Consider the following 10,520-nt stretch of genomic DNA (forward strand, 5'->3'; position numbering starts at 1 on the left):
TTTCTTGGTGGCCTTTGGTTTTTATGTGGCGCACTACATCTGTCACACCCTGGTGGCAACAGGAGTTTTCAAAACGGCACACTGCACACCAGTAGTGCGTGATGAGGGTCCTTCTGGTAATAAATGGCCATGAAAAGGTCCACTCATTTTTGAAAATGGATCTATATGTTGCTGCTCCAGCCAGAGCACGACTCTTCTGGCCCTGCTGTAGGATTGGGGGAGTGAGTCTCTTCTGTTTGTCTCTCTGTGTCTTCTTCCATCTCCTCTGCATGCGCTTCTATTTGTCCTGTCTTTTGCTCCTCTGCATGCGCTTCTATTTGTCCTGTCTGTTGCTCCTCTGCATGTGCTTCTATTTGTCCTGTCTGTTGCTCCCAGTCTGCCTGTTTGTCAGTCTGTCCTGTCTGTTGCTCTCGCTGACCCGTCTCCTGCTCTCTCTGTCCCGTGTGTTGCTCCTCTGTCTGTTTTCTGTTGTTTCTATCAGTGGTTCTGGCTGTTCTCTCTGTTCTGTCAATGTGTTTGTCTGTCTTTTTTCACTTGGCTGGTTCTTTAAATAAAATAAAAAGTTTCGCTTTTCGTGATTACAAACTAGTTTCTCCCGATGTCTAACTCTTCTTCTGTCGCTAACTTTGGATGCAGCATAGATGGGTGCAGGACATAGGGTTCAGTGGCGCTCATCAGCGCCATCTACCGTCGGGGAGTTAGAAAGGAACGAACGCGTCTCGGCTGGAGATCGGATTTTATTTATGCATATTTTTGCCATGATCATTTGGATGTGTGGCGTGTGTGCGTGTGTAAACAGGCCAAAGAGTGTGTCACACGATGAAACCGTGAGAGATGGCAGCTCTGCAGTCTTTGAAACAACTGCAGGGGCCCGCTCTAGAAATACCTGCCCTAGCATTTTCTTTATTACTGTTCTCTGTGGCTACTATTCGCGTAGCTAGATTACAAATGTATTTTGCGCGGTTGCTATGCGACGTGCAGCGTGCTTTCCCAGCATGCTCCGCGGCGCAGTTTATGAAATTATAATTTATGAAATAAAGAATAATCAATAATTTAATCGGTTATAAAAAAAAAATCTGCTTATTAATTATTTTAGTTTGATACAAATGAAGTTGTTGTTGCAGGTATAGTTCAAATTAAAATATTATGTTTGTTTTGTGATGATCGTGATGGCGACACCCTTAGTGTACTTAGTAGTATCTGAACGTAAAACCTCCACATCCATTAGAGTGGATGATAAGTTTGACCGAATAAAATCGGATACTCGTTGGGATACTTAGCCGGGGGCGCGAGCGTGGAAGTAGAGTGCCGCGTGGTGCGTGCCGGGGCCTCTGTTACAGAGTACTGGGTGAATACGTTTATTACATGGTTTTCACCTAGTAAACCCATCTTCCACGCTAGTGGTACCCCGCGAAAAAGGCCCAACCAGCTCGAGAAGGTAAGATTTTATTTCCTTGTTTCCTCCCTTTTAGGCTCCCAACAATCCCTGGAAGGAGGGATTCCTCTTCTGCGTTCCTTCTCAAGGTTTCTTCCCGCTTTGGGGAGTTTTTCCTTGCCCTGAAGAGGACTTCGGTTGGGAGGTTGTGCAAACATTTTATGAAATAAATAATTTATTGATGATAAACTCTGGTTTATTTATTTGAATAAGAATTTAAACACGCACGCACGCGCGCGCGCACGCACGCACGCACGCACGCACGCACGCACGCACGCACGCACACACACACACACACACGCACACACACACACACACGCTTAGGGAATCATATGTAACATGACAAACCTCTACTGGGTGGCTGGAAGATAAATGGACGATAGAGTGATAGAATGATAGATAGATGGGAGAACCATGCATCTAACTGACAAACGAAGACAAGACAAAGGTAATGAAAAAAAAAGACACAATTAAAAAATACACATCGGACCTTCCATGAAATTAATGCAACATTTGTAGATAGTTCAGATCAGATGCCGAAGACAACACAACTCACTGCAGTCATGACACTGGTGATCAGGTCATACACTTAGAACAGTCCAATAGGTAACGAACCATGGATTTTGAATATCTGCTCAGGAACAGAAGGAATGCAAAACCATCGGTACACCATGTTGAAGTGGTTCCATGAAAGATATGTTACTCATGTTGACCACAAGAGGGCGAGCTATCTCTCTTATGACTGGGCAGCCTTACTAGAGAGTGATGCTATTTTTCAGAATACTTTTTATTACCACGTAATTGGATTGGACGGTATCTGATATTTACATAAAGTATCCAGCACAATTAAGAAGGAATGGGCAGGGATGAATAAATCCCTGCCAATTATAAGTAATATTTTCTACTAACCTTGGGATCACTATGAAGTCTGTCCGTCAAGGTCGTCCAACGCCCCTGAATCGGGTTCAAGTACTTCATACTATTTATCTGGAGTGAGAAACAATAATCAGCCACATGTTTTTGGTCTCAACCATTTAAACATAGATTTTTTTCTTGATTGAAAATGTATTGTAAATGTAATCAACCCCCCAAAAATTCTTTAATAATTCCTGATCGACTCCAACTTGTATTCCGAGTATATATGCCTGTGCAATGGGGCTAAAATATGGAACTACGACCAAAATAAATATCATCAGTTCAGCATTCTTATTTCCTGCCACTGGATGGGTAAGAATTGGACTTGATCCCAGACTGGGACTTGGATTCCGGACTGGGTCTAGTCTGGGTCTAGCCTGGATACTCAGTTTGCAGCAGGGGTGTTTCATTACAATTCTGGACATAAAGGCCCCCCCCCCCTCCACCATCAGCTCCTTAGTTCTGCTGAGGCCGTGTGGTCCGTCGTATGGACCGATGGACCCAGATGTCAGGAGGTGCTCGCTTCCTCTCCCCTCTGTAGGCGTCTCGTGGCGCTGGAGTTCAGGCCGTCAACCATGGTGTCATTATCAGTAAACTTTCGGATGTGTTGGAGCTGGGAGTGGCCAAATACACACACACATGCACGCACTCACGCGCACACACACACACACACACACACACACACACACACACACACACACACACACACACACACACACACACACACACACACACACGCACACACACGCACGCACGCACGCACGCACGCACGCACGGACGCACACGCATGCAAACACACACACAAACACACTTTTGTATAAAGACAAAGCCTATGATAGATATATTTATATTTATTAAATGGTCAAAATATAATTTCCAACATTCGATTTTAGCCTTGATTTCAGGCATCCTCAACGCTGCGAAAGAGGCCAACATTTTGTAAGCTTTTGCTCGGAAGAGAAGGAATGGCTGGCCTTCCTGTCTTCCAAAATGACTCAATTATAATCCTTTGTTACATGAATGTATGCACATAACCGCGAGTGATTATATTGCGTAAAATAACATGGTGTGTCTTTGTTGTTGTTGCATTGTGTGAAGAGGGAAGGAGGAGAGAGAAATTGATTCGAGTGTAGACTGCAACTTATATGCGCCCTTCAGCTATGGGCTATTTTAATTAATCTTTCTCCTTGGTATTGAGCAAAGGCTGAGCTTTGTTTTGAGTGGAAGGGAAACAGAGTAGCGTACTCGCTCGACTGTTAAATACAACAAACTCGGTGAACTTAGCTTGGAAGTTGTAGATTAATGTGCAAGGAACACAACCTGGCTAAACTGCACACCTGTGTGTGTGTGTGTGTGTGTGTGTGTGTGTGTGTGTGTGTGTGTGTGTGTGTGTGTGTGTGTGTGTGTGTGTGTGTGTGTGTGTGTGTGTGTGTGTGTGTGTGTGTGTGTGTGTGTGCTCTAGGAGTTTTTGTTTGTGTGTGTGTGTGTGTGTGTGTGTGTGTGTGTGTGTGTGTGTGTGTGTGTGTGTGTGTGTGTGTGTGTGTGTGTGTGTGTGTGTGTGTGTGCGTGTGTGTGTCCGTTTACGTGGTCCACTGTCACAGAGCATGGAGACAACGAGACAACAGAGACAACATACAAGGACAACGGATAAGCCCATGTTAACATCAGTTTGTAATGTCCAGTACAAGGGACCGCTGTTTCAAACAGTGCTCGTTAAACACTTGATTTCATAGCGGGAGTCAGCACAATTCAAACAAATATACCCGTCTATTCTTCTCCATGTACAGTTCAACTCCATTTGGAGGTAGTCAAACGGTTTACCAGATAACTTTACACTACAATCCATTTGTACAAATCGCTTTGGTTTTTCGTATTTTATCCCTGAGGGATGGCCGGATATTTATCTCGAAACATATCTAGTTGATGAACTTGAATGGCGTATCTGTTAAAATTAAAAAAAAAAAAAAAAGGTACACTCTGGAGGCATTTTAATGTGTTTGGAGTGCAAGCCAAACCAAACGCCACAGATCCCCAACCCATTGTAAAATGTAAAATAAAGCTCTGGCCATAAAATCACTGCCGCCCCGAAGCATTACCCTCTGCAGCGCGCTCCCCAGACAGTGATAGAGCTGCTGCTTGTAAAGCCCTTTTCAACAGCATCAGATAAGGGCTGACTCTGTTGGCTGAGGACACTCCCGGTGGAATGAAGTCTCCTATTGTTATTAAACAACACCGGCAACACCCATCCCGCGGCCGCCCCGGGGTGCAGACTGGTGAAACGCATCCTTCAGCTCACATAAAAGGAGATGGCTGCTCATTTATTAATAGCTGTTGCATTAAGCTTTTATTTGATGGTGACTCTCATCTCTTTTTGTCGGCTGTAAAGGGCCGTTATGGTATTATCGTTGATATGCTTTTCAGTAACTGAATCCGTTCAAGGGTGACTTGATCTTAAGAACCCCTGTTGCACATCCATGTGTAGCCATCACACACAGACGCACACATGCCTACATTCAGTCACACATGTTCTTTTCACATGCATCTGTATCTATGTAAGAGGAACAGGGGTCAAAAATTCCCTGTCACATACAATCACCTTGTATGCGAGTGAACACCTGGCTGTCATTCGTTTCTCTGGGGCCACGTGTTAATTTTCTTTTCAATTTGTCAAATCCAATTGAAACAAATGACCCGGCAATAAATGACACCGGGGTAGGGGAACCCTATCACCCTATTGGTGGTGGCGGCTTGTTACGGCCCGGCCCGCACTGTGTCCTTACTCCTATTTATCACAAATCAATTTCACACGCCGGGGTGTGAAAACCGCGGTAAGGCTCGTCAGCAGCCCGCGTGCAGCTGCTCAGAGCGACGGTAACCGGAGTCTGATTGAGGACCTGTCGCTGAACCCCCCCCCCCCCCCCCCCCCTGCGATTGGGAAAACTAATCAGGAGCTGCGATGAGGGGTGGAGGCGAGAAGAATGGGATGAAAGACTTTTAAATCTCGAATGACTTTACGTACGCTGCACTGATGCAAATCGAAACAGCAGAAATCGATGGTGAGAACCAGCGTCATCGTAGCCGTGTGAGCAGCAGCTGATCCTGGGGGGGGGGGGGTTCTCCCCGGCTGTCGGAAAGCCCCCCAGCTTTCAGCGGTGTTCGTATCCGTGACGTTATACGAGGAAACACCTGAGATCCTGTACAGATGTTCTCCTTCGTTGTACTTCGACACTCTCACTTTCTCCATTCTCAATCTTCCCCTCATCCCTCTCTCCCCATCTCTCTCCCCTTCTCCTTCCTCTCCCTCTCTCCTCTCCCCTCTGCCTCTCTCCCTCTCCCCCTCCTCCCGCTCTCACTCTCTCCCATCTCTACTCTCCCCCTTTCTCTACTCTCCCACTCTCTCCTATCTCTCCTCTGTCTCTCTAATCCCCCCCTCCTCTCTCTCCCCCGCCCCTCTCTCCCCTCTCTCTCTTCCCCCCTCTCTCTCCCTCCCCCCTCTCTCCCACCTCCTCCCTCTGCCTCCTCCCTCTCTTCTCTCTCCTTCTCTCCCCTCCTCTCTATCCCCCCTCCTCTCTCTCCCTACCCCCTGTCCCCCCTCTCTCACTCTCTCCCCTCTCTCTCTACCCCCCCCCCCCCCTGTTTCCCTCCCCCCTCTCTCCCTCCCTCTTCCTCTCCTCCCTCCCCCTCTGTTCCTCCCTTTGAAGCTGGATCCCGGGACTACGTGGCTCACAGCTGTCCGGTGTGGAGGCCAGTGTCTCCGGAGAACCCTGCCCGTCAAAAGGCACAGGGCCTGGCAACCGTCAGCCTGCTTGTTGTCGAGACGCTGCTTTGCTTCGCTTGGATGTGCCGGTCAGAGGGTCAGCAGTGTGGGGGGGGGGGGGGGGGCGTGTAAAAGCGCCTGTACTACACAAAGCCAACCCCCAAGTGGCCGAAGCAATAGCCGGCTTGTACCATTATTTATATTAAAAACGGGGGTCACATGCAGCTTGGTAGTTGCGCCACATATTTTGACATCGACCCACCTGAAGCCAAGGTGCGGCACACTTTGCAGCACCCAAGGGACGGCCACGGATGAGGAGCAGGTAAGATGCAGGCAGTGGCAGTTTTAGGTACGGGCGAACCAGGCAGCCGCCCGGGGCGGCATATTTGTGGGGGGCGCCAAATCACATGGGGGGCGCCACGAGCGGTAAAAAAGAAATCGCGTTGCGTAGCGGTTATCAATGAAGTACTACATAACATTGTGTGGGGAATAGGTATTTTGGCGCCCCCTCTGGCTGCAGGCGCACACCTGCTCGTTGAGAAGGTGCCGTGCACAGGCGGCACCTTCGGCACCCCCCCCCCCCCCCCCCCCCCCCCCCCCCCCGCTTGGAGGAAGTCTTGCCCGGGGCGTAACTGGATGCATGGAGAATACTAACAATATGAACGCATGATACGCCCAATGACCACCAAAAGGGGGCCTGGATCGGCAGGTTACCAAGCTTTTGTATTATTGATACACACAGACTTTTTTGGAACTGTTTGGAACATATGGATCCACGTAGATGTTTTCATGCAAGTGTACACTGCTGTGTGACCCTTGTAGCATGCTACAAGGGTCACACAGCCTACCCAGAATAATAATAACACAAGGAATGACATATACAGATGTAACGTGGGCCATGGTTGTACTGGTGCTCAATAGGTGACCTTCCTATTGAGCACCAGTACCCAAACCATGGCCCACGTTACATCTGTATATGTCATTCCTTGTGTTATTATTATGAAAGGCGCCTCTAAATTAAATGTATTATTATTATTATTAATACATATGGATAAAGCGAGTTATCCTTTATCCATGTGAAGGGAGTTTTCCATTATCCTGGTGTGTTATCCCAACAGAGTTCACCGCGTTACTCGGTAGAAGAGCGATCATTAAATCCACTCCGTCCAAAGAGTTTCCCCTTTTTAATTAGTATGAGTGATCTGGAAACAGCCAGCCGTCCCCACCGCAGTGCAGCCGATACTTATAGTCCTCCAGTAATAGTCAAACAGCAGCATATGTAAAATCTTTAAGGCAATTTAGAAAATGAGTGGTGCTGTGTTTACTAATTTAATGAATGGAGAAGTCAGGTCACTGGGTTTGCATTGTATTGGCAATACATTTTTGAATCACTTCTTTCTAAACAGATCGTCTATTTCATCCCAGCTACTGCCTGGTGCATTCTACTTCGAGTGTTTCTGCTGTTGTGTTTAATTAGTTTCTCTCTCTCCCCTCCTCTTTCTCCCCTCTCTTCTCTTTCTCCCCTCTCTTCTCTCTCTCTCTCTCTCTCTCTCTCTCTCTCTCCCTCTCCCTTCTCTCGCTCTGCTCTGAGCCGGTGCATTTGATGCGTATGCATTCTACATCTAATGTTTCTGTTGCAGTGTTTAATTCTTTGTGGTTTTCTGGTGCTGTGGGAGAGCAATTATAAGCAGAAGTGATGTGGCGACCAAGTGGATCGATGGCGGCAGAGTGGTGATGGTTTGGTACCAGACCTTCACCCATCATGTGCCGGTGTGCGGGGACGGCCTGCCCTCACGTGGCCCACCCCCACCCCCACCGAGAAGACGACAACGAGGTCGGGGGGGCGGGGGGGGGGGGGGGGGGCGGGGGGGGGGGGGGGGGGGCGGCAGAGAGACATGGCAGCGGGGGAGGATTTAAGAAGTAATGGCGATTCTGTCTCATTAAACCCCTCTCTGTCCTTTTCTCCTCTTTTCTATTGCTGCAGAAGGAGCCTCAAGGGGGGAGACACACGCCCACCTCGACCAGCCAGACGCCCCCCCCTCCGCCACCGTCTCCCTCCCTCCCAGGAGGGAGACGGTGGCGGAGGGGGGGGCGTCTGGCTGGGTCAGGTGGCTGTGTGCCTCTCGCTCTCGTCCTCTCTCTCTTCAGAACACTTTGCTTTGCAGCCTGAGAGTCCGACTATAACGTCCTCTCAGTCAAGCCCCGGTGGCTGATGGGAAATCCTCCTGACAGAATTATTTCTGCGCTATAGTAATGTGAAGCACACACAATTTTCTTCCAGGCTGTCATATATGTACAGGCCGTAACAGTGGCTTCAGACGGAGCGGGACAAAAATGGTGGGCAGGGGCGTTCTCTCGTTACTAAAAAACGAAAAACATCCACGCCGCCCACTGTTGCTTTTTTTAATAGGTTCGCAGGTCTTATGGGATTTGTCCGGGCAACACGCTTACAACAACAATTTACTCTAAAATGAAATCACAACCGTGCCCACCGCAACACACATGTGTGTGTACACATGTTTACCCAAGTGCACACACACACACACACACACACACACAAACACCTACTCCCCCCCACACAGCCAAAGGTTTACACAGATGAACATACACACACACACACACACTCATAAGTGTACACAAACAAACACACGCTCACACACACAAAGGTACTCACAAGTGTACACAAACAAACACACACACACACCCTCACCGGTGTACACACATGAACTTACGCACGCATACGCACATATGCCACACGTGTAGATGTGTTCACACGCACGCACGCACGCACGCACGCACGCACGCACGCACGCACACACACGCACACACACGCACACACACACACACACACACACACACACGGGGGGCCGCCTTACACCTGCCGGCTGCTGTCGACTTCATTAGGGGAGCGTTTGTTTTCTGTTTGTGTTGTGTTGATGGGCTCTGGAGCGGGGGGCCGGTGGTGTTTGTTTGAGGCTCCATGCCTGGCCGTGTGTAGCCCGGCTCCAGCATCAAGGCCCTGCATTTTAACCACATGAAAGCGATGTCGCTCAATGATAAGGACCACATTAATCAGCCCGGTATTCACCGGGCCGGAGTGGGGGTTGATGAAAGGACTGGAAGGGGTTCAGCCACTCCGCGTTTGAAAAGCTAGCTGTTCACGAGTAATACCCCGTCTTGGGCGACTGAATAGTTTCATTCAGTCGCCCGCGTCATCGAATCTTTGTTATTCGATCCAGCGTGATATTGAGAGCTAATGATCCTCCGTTGAATGGAGGTTAGAATTCAACATGGCGCATGATTTCGTTCTTATTTGGAACGACCTTTACGTGATATTGAAATCGATTGTTTCTGTTTGTATACAACGCCCGTTCCTGTTCCATTAGAAAAGAAGTCCAAGGAAATAAGAGGATGTTTCAAGACGTCTCTCACAACTCCTTGACCGTGATTTGACTTAATAATCTGCCCTAGACTCCTTCAAAAATACCGCTTCTATCATGAGCTCAGGAGGTAGAGGACGATGCCTCATACCACTTCAATATTGAATGGTACCTCTTCATTAAACAGGTCACCAGAGACAGTCATACACATTGACCCAGCGTGTATGATCGCCATGTCAACCTCAATACAGCCTCCTCCTTTCATAGCACCGCACAACATGATTAAGTGAAGAAAATTATAAGATGTAATTTAACTCGATATTTCCACGGTGTAAACATAAAAACACGTAAGGAATAAACATAATTATGTTGAGGTAATTAACCAACATCAATAATTGTGTGTTCTGGCCCCATTGGCCCCCATCGTGATTGGCTGTTTGACAGCAGGTCCTCTACATGTTGATTGTATCAGCCAGCCATCTCTGCCTAAACAGACGAATTGGGTGTTTCAAAATAGAATCCCTTCCAAAATTCAATGCCAGGCGAGACAATGGTACAGAGAAATTCAGACGTTCATAAATTATTCTAAAACGAATATGTCCTCCGTTTTGGATGAATGCATAATGATCGAGGGTTTTAGGTTAAGGTTTCTTTTTTAACTCCCTCTATTTTTCTCGATGCTCTCTCGCTCGCTCTTTCAATCATGCCCAGGCCCACATTTGGGATGCACAGATATGTGTGCTAATCCATGTGCATGTATGCCAGCACACCTACAAAGAAGTATGCACACACACTCACAAGCACTTGCACACAAACACACACACACACACACACACATGCACACATACACACAAGCCTGCACACACATACACACAAACGCATTCACATACGCGCGCACACACACACACACACTCACACGCGTGCACACACACACACACAAATACACACGCACACAAGCCTGCACATACACGCACACACACACGCACGCACAAGCCAGCCCATACACAAACACACTCACACACAGACACGCACA

The sequence above is a fragment of the Gadus morhua genome, chromosome 2, assembly GCF_902167405.1.
Source record: "Gadus morhua chromosome 2, gadMor3.0, whole genome shotgun sequence".
NCBI lineage: Eukaryota > Metazoa > Chordata > Actinopteri > Gadiformes > Gadidae > Gadus > Gadus morhua.